The 11,925-nt window shown below is 38.4% G+C and overlaps 1 long non-coding RNA gene across 1 annotated transcript; it reads right to left on the bottom strand.

The window, feature by feature from the left end:
• Positions 1–4,130: 4,130 nt before the first annotated feature.
• Positions 4,131–8,045, bottom strand: LOC103885397. Its single transcript, XR_002522727.2, has 3 exons — positions 7,401–8,045; positions 6,589–6,638; positions 4,131–6,340 (listed from the first exon to the last, which is right to left on the bottom strand). It is a non-coding gene; the product is annotated as an uncharacterized LOC103885397 (long non-coding RNA).
• Positions 8,046–11,925: the final 3,880 nt, after the last annotated feature.

The following is an 11,925-nucleotide window of genomic DNA, read 5'->3' as shown; positions in this document are numbered from 1 at the left end:
GAAAGGATTCCCTATTTAATAAATGGTGCTGGGAAAATTGGCTAGCCATAAGTAGAAAGCTGAAACTGGATCCTTTCCTTACTCCTTATACGAAAATTAATTCAAGATGGATTAGAGACTTAAATGTTAGACCTAATACCATAAAAATCCTAGAGGAAAACCTAGGTAGTACCATTCAGGACATAGGCATGGGCAAAGACTTCATGTCTAAAACACCAAAAGCAACGGCAGCAAAAGCTAAAATTGACAAATGGGATCTAATTAAACTAAAGAGCTTCTGCACAGCAAAAGAAACTACCATCAGAGTGAACAGGCAACCTACAGAATGGGAGAAAATTTTTGCAATCTACTCATCTGACAAAGGGCTAATATCCAGAACCTACAAAGAACTCCAACAAATTTACAAGAAAAAAACAAACAACCCCATCAAAAAGTGGGCAAAGGATATGAACAGACATTTCTCAAAAGAGGACATTCATACAGCCAACAGACATATGAAAAAATGCTCATCATCACTGGCCATCAGAGAAATGCAAATCAAAACCACAATGAGATACCATCTCACACCAGTTAGAATGGCGATCATTAAAAAGTCAGGAAACAACAGGTGCTGGAGAGGATGTGGAGAAATAGGAACACTTTTACACTGTTGGTGGGATTGTAAACTAGCTCAACCATTATGGAAAACAGTATGGCGATTCCTCAAGGATCTAGAACTAGATGTACCATATGACCCAGCCATCCCATTACTGGGGATATACCCAAAGGATTATAAATTATGCTGCTATAAAGACACATGCACACGTATGTTTATTGCAGCACTATTCACAATAGCAAAGACTTGGAATCAACCCAAATGTCCATCAGTGACAGATTGGATTAAGAAAATGTGGCACATATACACCATGGAATACTATGCAGCCATAAAAAAGGATGAGTTTGCGTCCTTTGTAGGGACATGGATGCAGCTGGAAACCATCATTCTTAGCAAACTATCACAAGAACAGAAAACCAAACACCGCATGTTCTCACTCATAGGTGGGAACTGAACAACGAGATCACTTGGACTCAGGAAGGGGAACATCACACACCGGGGCCTATCATGGGGAGGGGGGAGGGGGGAGGGATTGCATTGGGAGTTATACCTGATGTAAATGACGAGTTGATGGGTGCAGCAGACTAACATGGCACAAGTATACATATGTAACAAACCTGCATGTTATGCACATGTACCCTACAACTTAAAGTATAATAATAATAATAAATAAATTAAAAAAAAAAAAAAAAAGAAATTCAGACAATGATTTCAAACCCATGTTTAATCATCCATCAATTCAAATGCAAGTATTTGAGGCCAAGGGACTGAATTCCAACTAGATATGTAGCTAGGTATAATGAAATAGAAAAACACATTATCTCAGAAAGAAAGGGAAAAAAATGAGGACATACTTACAAACTTCACAGATGTGGGCTTTTCTTGCCAGAACATGCTTTCCAACATTGGGACGAGGCTGGTGATGCTTGCTGTCATGGCAATCACCTGAAATTAACTTATTAGCTCAGCCAAAAAGAGGAATTAGATCAAACAAATTTTGATTTAGCATTCATCAGATAGCTGAATTACATCCAGAGTGACACTGTTACATTTCTTTTTTGCCAAGCTATCACTCAAGAAATTACAGTAAGATTAAGAGCATACATTTTATAATAATTTTCTTAATGAAAGAAACAACAAAACTATAAATATCATATTTGTGGCCCATGGTATGAATTTAAACTGTGGGTCCCATCAAAAACCAAGACAAATTTTTTCAATTTCTCTCACTGAATCTCTTCTTTATGAAGCCACTTGAAAGGACAACATGGGTAATACGTGTTTTAATTTTCCTCTTTTCCCTTTATCTGTGCCACGTGGATCTCCTTGTTAGAAAAGATGAGATCTCTATTAGTTTTAAAATCAATAATTTTGAAAAAAGCATTATTCATGCTTGAAAATAAAAACAGAAGACTTGATTTGTAATTGACTAACTTACATAAATCTCCTGAGTTTTAAAGAATAATTGCAAAGAAACAAGTTTGAAAGAGTCATGGTGGAGCTCATCAGTTGCCTCTTCAATGATTTACCAAACATATTTTTTCATCATAACCTAAGGCGAACAAATACCTGTTTTATTATATTAAGGGAAAATATATTTATTTGAGGATTATGCATCATTATTTTTAATAATAGGGAAGAAGCCCCATCACAAACAAAAGAAACAGAAAAATCATAACCTTATGTTGGGCATTCTACTCCTCAATCTTTCTCTACAATTATGCCAAGATCTAAAATTATCCTGTGATCTTCGTTTTGCCTTCCACTAGCCATTCCTAGAAGTCATGATGTACCTAGACCTGTTGTGTTGGTGCTGAGAACTACTTGTTATATGACTCATGATATAAAAGTCTCATAACACTAAGAAAGAATGGCAGCCCAAAGAATGATCTGAAGTTCAATCAGTGCACAAGTGGGTTTAAAAAATGGAGCAATGATGGTAGCTCTTCTCAGAAGATGTACTGACATGCTCTTGTGTCACAGCTGTTTCTAAATCAAAGTAAATACACCCATGTAAGCTAAAGACTACCCAACCCTTTCCCCCATATAAATCTGACAGAGGGTAGTCTCAGCCTGTCTCCTAGGAAGGGTTTGAGTGACAGTGCAACTGATGCACATCTGTTTGTTTCTTAAATCTCTGCTACAATCTCAAGCCTACTTGAAAATTCCTCAGTCATCCTACCTAGTAACCAAGTTTCCCTCCATTTTTGCATTTGTCTAAAGTCTGCAAATTGGTGAGCCTGAGATAACATTCTTGTGGGGGGGTTATGCTGTGTTTCTTTAAAACGCTGCCAATATTTGAAATCAGATGATTTTGCATAGCCCTTGGTATTTCCCTCCAGACTATATATTAATTACAAAGGGAAAAAAATAAAATAATAATGTTGTTATGGAGAAACCTAGAAAATACTGCCTTAACCAAGGAATTAGAGTTAACTTCACCAGTTTAAAAAAAAAAAAATCAACATAATGTATCCATTAATGTGATTTGTTGAGGAGAGCACAGAGAGCACATTACCCTTGCAGTGTACCTTCCCAAAATGGATAACTCAATCTCATAATGAGAATACAGAAGAAAACTCAAATTATGTGACACTGCTCAAAATCAATAGCCAGTACTCTTCAAAGGTCACAAAAAAACTCAATAAAATGTCATGGATTGGGAAAGACTAAGGAGATCTAACTATTAAAACGTGATGTGGGATTCTGGATTAGACCCTAGAATGGAACATTGAACATGATAGTAGTCCTGGGTACCTCTGATACATTCACTAATGTCTCTTTTTTCTGTTCTTAGTGACCTAAGGGTCACTGAGGCATGCAGTGCCCTTCTGACTGATGGTAGCTATTGAGTCTCCAGCACCTTCCAGTGGTCAAGCTAATAGAGTGGGGCCCAAATCCTCAGACACATAAAAACAGGCATTCACCATGAATCACATGGTTAGCATAAACTATCTGGTCAAACTGATACAGTGTGACTCAAGACCTCATCCTAAGCAAACAAAAATACTTTTATCAGGCAGAATATTCCAGGGGCTCCGAGGTTACCTTCTCAGAGTCAGGAAAGGGCCAATTCTAATGAGAGGCATGTCTTTGGAATGTATAGAGTGGAATAACTAGTTTTATCCAAATAATATATAGTTTATAATACTATACCAATGCTAGCTTTGTAGTAGATAATTCTTTAGGGTATTATAATATGATAAATTATGGAAATCTGGGTTTAGTGAGTTGAAAAGTGGACCTTTGATATGGTTTGGCTGTCTGTCCCCACTCAAATCTCATATGGAATTGTAATCCCCACGTGTCAGGGAAGGGATCTGGAGGGAGGTGATTGGATCTTGGGGGCAGAAATACCTAATGCTGTTCTTGTGATAGTGAATGAGTTCTCATGAGATCTGATGGTTTAAAAGTGTGGAACTTCCCCCCTCAGCCTCTCTCTCTCTCCTGCCACCATGTAAGATGTGCCCTGCTTCCCTTTTGCCTTCCACCATGATTGTAAGTTTCCTGAGGCCTCTCCAACCATGAGGAACTGTGAGTCAATTAAACTTCTTTTCTTTGTAAATTACTCAGTCTCAGGTGGCTATTTATAGCAGTGTGAAAATGGACTAATACACTCCTCAAAAAGATATATCCAAGCCCTAACTCTCAGCATCTATATATGTGATCTTATTCAGAAATAGTGTCTTTGCAGATGTATGTAAGTTAAGGAACTGGAAATGCAGTAAGTCTGGATTTGGGGTGATTACTAAATTCAATAACTGGTGTCTTTATAAAAGAAAGGAGTCCCAGAGGGGAGGGCTATGTGAAGAGAAAGGCAGAGATCAAAGGGATGTGTCTACAAAGCAAGGAATGCCAAGGTTGCTGAAGACCACCTGAAGCTAGGAGAGAGGCATGGAACAGATTCCCTCTCAAAGCGTGCAAGGGAAAGAACCCTTGTTTTCAGACCACTGGCCTCCAAAACTGCCAGAGAAGAAATTTCTATTGTTTTAAGCAACCAAGTTTGTAGTTGCTTGTTACGGCAGCTCTAGGAAACATATACACTCGGTAAAAATACGCAGAAACCCTCTGCACTACTTTTGCAACTCTTCTATAAATCTAAAATTATCACAAATATTTTTAACAAACTTTTAAAAATAAAACAGATGGTTTCACATTAAATCTGGGTCTTTTAGCTTTCCTGGAAACAACTGGAGATTCTGACACTAGTTGGCCTGCTTTCAAAACAAATGGCAATGGTGAGTTATAACTGAGCAACAGTGGTTCCCATTAAACAGGGCCTTTTCTACAGGTCTCACCACTCCCCATTGTATTGCGCATGGCCTGCTTTCCTTGTTTATGCAACTACCTGAACCCTATACGCATGTAGGTACATGTTCCCAGCTTTTTCCAGTCATCGCTGCAGGAATGGAGCAAAGCCTCATATCCCCATCAGGTGACTGATAATCCACTGTTCTGAAACAGAGGCAGATGTGCTTATTTACTGCTTTGTCCACCTGATTGAGACACCAGAGCTAGCTGTTCATCTGAGTCCCCATGGAGTTGGCCACACACTTCTCTAATAGCACAAAGTTCCAAAAAAATGTCTTAGCAATAACCTCACTTCCCCAGAGTCTATCCTCCCAGTGGGAAGCTCCGTTACCAGGTCCCACTCTGGCTTATTCCTGTGCTGCCTCATGCTTCTGAGAATGGACTGACATGCCTCAAACATGAGTCTTAAAGTATGTCAGTTGCGCATGTCCACATTAAATATGTCTTGTTTGTGGAAGATAATGAGAGTGAAATGAAGCAGCATTTTGATTTATGCACCAGAGGTTAGGTTTCTATACAATTCACTAACAGAGAAAGAAAAAGAAAAAAGACAACAGATATTTAATGCAGAACATAACACGCATGGATCATTTGGCATAATTAAAGAAATTAATATGAGCGTATTCTGAGAATAAGATATTTTTAAGTTAGCAAGCAAATTTGAGAGTCTAATGCTAATAAAATATTTCTCCATATATTTTTTCTCACACTTTAACTTTTTAAAAAGTGTATATTTTGATCCTGCTCTTCAGAAAAATGTAACCACTGTATATTCTTCTATCTACTATTCTTTTAAGAAGTTAAACGTGCAGTTTTATATTAACCATGAGTGCATGATATGTGAGTATTAACGTACTAATCATCTGCATTTATTAGAATAATGTTGCAAAATGTTCTAAGAGCGATAAATATAAGAGTAGAACTAATAGCCTCAACCACAGTAGGATGTAAATATCTCCCCTCAATGTATGCTGTTCAAAAAGGTCTTGCTGAAGACTATTTTTGATTTTGCAGGCTGAGAATTTTCAGTAGGAATTAACAAAACTTAAACCATGGCTACTTGCAAAATAAAAAAAGAAAAATGATCACTTTTCAAGGGAAATCCATTAATATATGTTAGAGAAATTTATCCAAGAAAGGAAAGCCAGATTAATATGTAAAAATGAAACATACAAGTTGTCATATTTTATAAATATGTATATATCTGAATGACTTTACTTGTTTTGATCACTGTCACCAAACCATCACAGTGAAAAGAAAGAGCATTTTTCTTCCTTCCAGATGATCTCCTTCATCATCTCTCTTTGGCCGCAGGTGCTACTGAGATGTTGTTTTTGCAGAATGGCTGTGCTTGATACAAGTTGAATATTTGCTTGAAGATCCTATTTGTGGGCATAACTCTCATGGCATTTGCATCAACAATCATTCATTTATCTATTAAACAAATATTTATTGTTTAATAACAATAAATAAATAAAAAGGCACTATTCTAAAAACTAAAACTGCAAACAAGTAGTTATAAGAATTAATACTATGATTGTTTGCTAATTAGGGAGAAATACGGGAAGGAAGGAAGGCAGGAAGGAAGGAAGGAAAGAAGGAAGGAATGAAAGAAGGAAGGAAGGAAGGAAGGAAGGAAGGAAGGTCTCAAAATAGAGAACAAGGAAGGGGTTATTTTTTACCTTATTTAATCATGGAAGTCTCACTAAAGACAAGACATTTAAGCAAAATCCTGAAAGATGAGGAGAACTCAGTCATTTAAAAGTTAAAAAAAAAAAAACAGAAAGGAAAAAATAAAGAAATTATCAAGTAACAGATAATAATAATGAAAGTAACAACAGCAACTAATATTTAGCAAATACCAAGCACTCTGCCTTGAACATTACATACATTATCTCATTTAATCCTCCAATAATTATCTAGGGGACTTATTATCCCAATTTTTAGTAAATATATTCCAGTTAAGTAAATAATCCAAAACTTCAAGTAGTGAAGCTGATATTTGAATTCAATGTCTATTTCCAAACATTGTCCAGAATCTACCTGACTCCAAAATCTGATGAAATCTCTAGCACAGAGCCTTTCAAAGCATTGTATACCTTTCTACTTCCTAGAATGACCCCCCCTTTCTCCACATTTGCTTAATCCTAAAACCAGCTCAGAAGCAACCTTCTCCTCTGCCCTTCAATAGTAATAATAAATTAACTAACATTGCTAGACCCCATTATTATACGTGCTGAACATTTAGTCTTCAAAACAACACATATCTATTATCCTGAGACTTAGGTTCAGTAGGGGTTCTCAAACTTCCACAAATATCAGGAATACCTGAAGAGCATGTTAATGTAAAATTTGTTTTTCCAATACTGGAGTTTCTGACTCAGTATGTGTAGAGCAGGGTCTTAGAACTTGCATTTCTAATAAGTTCTAAGCAAGGTTGTTGCTGCTGATCTATGAACCAGTCTTTAGAGTAGTACCAAGTTAAATAACTTACCCAAATTTACTCAGCCAACAGATGGAGGGCAGAGTCAGCTGGGTTGTACTCAGGTACGTGAATGTCCAAAGCCTGCATTCTTAACTAGCACATTGTTACTAATATGATATTTCCCAATTGGAATTTTGATGAGTACCAAGTATTTGGTATTTAGGGTACTTCATATTATTATTATTTTTTTCTGTTCCATCTCTCCAGCCAGAGCACATATATAAGCTCTTGTTGGCACTGCCAGTGTATAGTATAGTGTCTGCAGAACCATGATGCTTAGTAAAGGTTGCTTTGTTGACAGTTGTCTCCATCTGTTTTGTGCTGCTATAACAAAATACCAAAGATCGGGTAATTTGTAAAGAACAGAAGTTTATTTCTCACAGTTCTGGAGGCTGGGGCATCCAACAAGGAGGGGCCTCCATCTGGCAAGGGCCTTTTTACTGCATCATCCTAGGACAGAAAGTGAAATAATGAGAGAGGGTGAGAGAAAGAGAGAGAGAGAAAGTGAGCTGAACACATCCTTTTGTTAGAAAACCATTTCCATAATAACTAATTCACTTTTGCAATAACAACTAATCCATTGATGTGGGCAGAGCCTTCATGACCAAATCACGTCTATTTTGTTTATTTGTTTGGTTGGTTAGGTTTGGTTTGGTTTGGGGTTTTCTTTTCTTTCTTTTCTTTCTTTTCTTTCTTTTCTTTCTTTTCTTTCTTTTCTTTCTTTTCTTTCTTTTCTTTCTTTAAGATAGGGTCTCACTCTGTTGTCCAGGCTGGAGTGTAGTGGCATGATCACAGATCATTGCAGCTTTAAACTCCTAGGCTCAAGTGATCCTCTTGCCTTAGCCTCCTGAGTAGCTGGAACTACAGGTGTGTGCCACCCTGCCCAGCTAATATTTTTCTTTTAAGAGATGGGGTCTCCCTGTGTTTCCCAAGCTGGTTTCGAATGCCTGGGCTCAAGAGATTCTCCCACTTTGGTCCCCCAAGTGCTGGGATTGCAGATATGAGTTACTGTGCCCAGTCACATCACGTCTTAAAGGTCCCTCCTTTCAACAATGTTGCATTGGGGATTAAATTTCCAACACAAGTCCAGAGCCTCATCAGAAATAAGTGAAACTCAAGGCACAATTCATCCTGAGGCAAATTCTCTTCCAGCTGTGCACCTGTGAAATCAGAACAAGTTATTTACTTCCAAAATACAGTGGTGGGAAAGGCATGAGATAGACATTCTCATTTCTTAAGGGAGAAATAGGTAAGAAAGAAGTAACAGGCCCCAGGTAAGTCAAAACCCATCAAGGAAAACAACCTTAAGTATTAAAGCTGGATAATAATTTCCTTTAACTCCATATCCTGCATCCTAAGCACACCGGGGTAGTGGCTGGGCTTGCAAGGCCTCAGGCAGCCCCACCCCTGTGGCTTTGCTGGGTTCAGTCAACCCAGAAATTCTCACAGGTTGGAGGCTTGTGCCTTTGACTTTCAAGCTCTGTGATCTTGGGGGCTGCCCTACTCCCATTACTCCACTAGGCTTTGCCCTAATGGGGACTATCTGTGGATCCTCCACCCTTGAAGCAGGTTTCTCCCTGGGCCCCCAGGCAGTCTGTAATATCTTTTGAAATATAAGTGGAGGCCACCATGGCCCCACAGCTCATGCTCTCTGCACATCTATGGAGTTGGCATCACATAGATGCTACCAAGGCTTCCTGCTTGTGCTGTCTGGAGCTGTAGCATGAGCTCCATCTGGATCTACTTGAGTCAGGGGCTGGGGCAGCCAAGGGGTTCTGCACTGGAATGCAGGAAGCAGAATCCTGAGGTGACCTGAGCAGCAAATGCTGAGGTCCCACAGAAGCCTCTCTGGAAACCTTGCCATCAGAGTCCTAGCTTGCCTTGAAGATCTCTGAAATACAATTGAGGTCTTTCTCCCATTGTCTTAATGAATAGAACCTGACTTCTTTCTATTAATGTTAATTATCTTTAGCAGAATAGTCACTTGGCTGCACCTTAGTATTCTCTCCCAACACATTTTAAAATTCTTTACATGGCCAGCCCAAGAGTTTCCCAAATCTTTTCATTCTGCTTTCCTTTTAATTATAAATTCCTTCTTTAGGAAATTACTTCCTCTTTTTATTTTACTGTAAACCCAAAAGCAGCTTTAGATATTTCTTATATATCTAAGATAACTGCTGCTTAGATATTTCTTCTGCCAGACATCCTCATTCATCATTCTTAAGTTCTTTCTCCACAAAGTTCTAGGACACAAACACAACTCTGTCAAGTTCTTTGCAACTCTATAACAAGGATAAACTTTACTCCACTTTCCAATACCTTGTTTCTCATTTCAATCTAAGTCCTCATCAGAATGAACTTTATCATCCATATTTCTACCAACATTCTTACCACTTAAGTAATACCTGAGAAGAATTAGGCTCTCTCTATAGCTCTTGTCTTCCTCTCAGCACTCACTAGAATTACCCTTAATACTCCATTCACATCAATCTAGACTTTCTCTAGCCTGTTTCTCCAAATTCCTCCAGCCCTTACCCATTACCCAGTTCCAAAGGCACTTCAACATTTCCAGAGATTTATTAGAGCCACAGCCTGACTTCTCAGTACCAATTTTCTGCCTTAGCTTGTTTTGTAATTTATAAAGAACAGAGACTTGTTTCTTACAGGTCTGGATGCTGGGGCATCTAAGGTCAGAGGGCTAGCATCTAGCAAGGGCCTTCTTGCTGTGTCATCACAGGGTGGAAGGGGAGAGAGCAAGAGAGGGCAAGAGGTGGGATGGAAGGGAAGGAAATGTAACTCATCCTTTTATGAGGCAGAGCCCTCATGACCAAATCACCTCTTAAAGGTCTCACCTTTCAACACTGTTGCACTGGAGACTATGTTTTCCACACATGAACTTTGGGGTACATATTTAAATTATAGCAACAGCGATCTCACCTTCTTTTGATTGAGGCTATTTTGACTTCAAGAATCCAGAACTCCCTGAGGCTATGTAAACCAAAAATAAAATTCTAAGCCCCCCAGCCAACTGAAGGGACCCCTGCTTTCAGCCAGGAGGACTCCAAAGAAACCTGAAAAGCTAGTTCAGGCAATGATGGGAAGCAGGGGTCAGACATGCCTCATTATACTTTCCTCCCACTGGAATTCAGGCATGGCTGACCAGCATTAACATTAAAACAGAGATCTTAAGACTAACAGACTCTTTTTAGAAATAAGATACCAAATTCTAATCCGACTCTAGTATAGCATCACATGACAGATAGCAGGCCCTGTAAGAAATCAAAATATTTTACCCAAAATATGTTTATTTCACATATTTTGAAATGGCCCTGCAAAACTGTCTCTTGTGGGGAAAATTTACCTACTATAGACAATCCCTTTCCCATTCTAGGTATTTTTCTGATCCTGAGGAGATTAGTTAAGAGTCTAGTATCTTTTAAAGGCCTAAATAGGAAACATTTCTGAGACTCCATCTACATAATAAGAACCTTGATTTCCATAACCCCTTATCTTAACCCAGGCACTCATTTCTATTGATTCTAGGTTTTTAGATAACTTAGCTCTTTCAACCAACTGCCAATCAGAAAATCTTTGAATCCACCTATGACTTATAAGCCCCCTGCTTCAAGTTGTCACACCTTCCCAGACCAAACCAATGTATACTGCACATGTATTGATTGATGTCTTATGTCTCCCTAAGATATATAAAATGAAGCTGTAACCCAATAATCTTGGCACATGTTCTCAGGACCTCCTGAGGTCATGTCATGGGTCACAGTCCTCACATTTGGCTCAGAATAAATCTCTTCAAATATTTTACAGAGTTTGGCTTTTCTTGTCAACAGCTAGCTCTTGTAATGGAAGTTTATTGCAAGAATATGTGTGACAATAAGAAAGAGGGAATTTTGGCAGGAAACTCAGCCCAGTCTGATTGATACTGGATCTGAAAAGTTCTCTAGACTCCAGGCAGCTCTGGTTACCTCAGTAGCATTATCACTCTGCAGCTATTCTGAGTATGTGTACTTCCCGTTGTATCAATTTACTTTCATTCTTGTTGCTGTCTACTTGATTCTTTTCATATTCCCAGGTCAAATTCCTCAGAGAAGGAGCATCTGATAGATCTAGATAATTACTAGCATTCCAATTTGGAAATGGTTTTTCACACTTGACAAAGTAATATGCTCTGCCCCATCTACGGATTGGCAGCACTTGGGTCAGGTGTCCATCCCTGGTCTAATCAGCTGTGGTCATCTGGGAAGGGTTTCATGATCCAAAATAAATCTGGTCATGGCTGCACTCTCAGCAAGCCTGTGGGTAAGATAATCCCTGTGATTGACATGTCTGGTACAAAAATTATTTTCTACCAAGTCTCCTTCTTTGTATTTTTCTAATCATATAAAGCATTTAAGTAAATGACATGAGACATTTTAAATATATTCTGTGGTTCACAGAGTTTTCTTTTCTTACATCTTTTTGTTCATTAACTCTTTGATGAGATTTCTCCTGTAGTTTTACACGTAATATTATATCCTCA

This window comes from Papio anubis, chromosome 5, assembly GCF_008728515.1.
Source record: "Papio anubis isolate 15944 chromosome 5, Panubis1.0, whole genome shotgun sequence".
Taxonomy (NCBI): Eukaryota; Metazoa; Chordata; class Mammalia; order Primates; family Cercopithecidae; genus Papio; species Papio anubis.
This window is presented reverse-complemented; position numbering and strand designations above follow the sequence as displayed.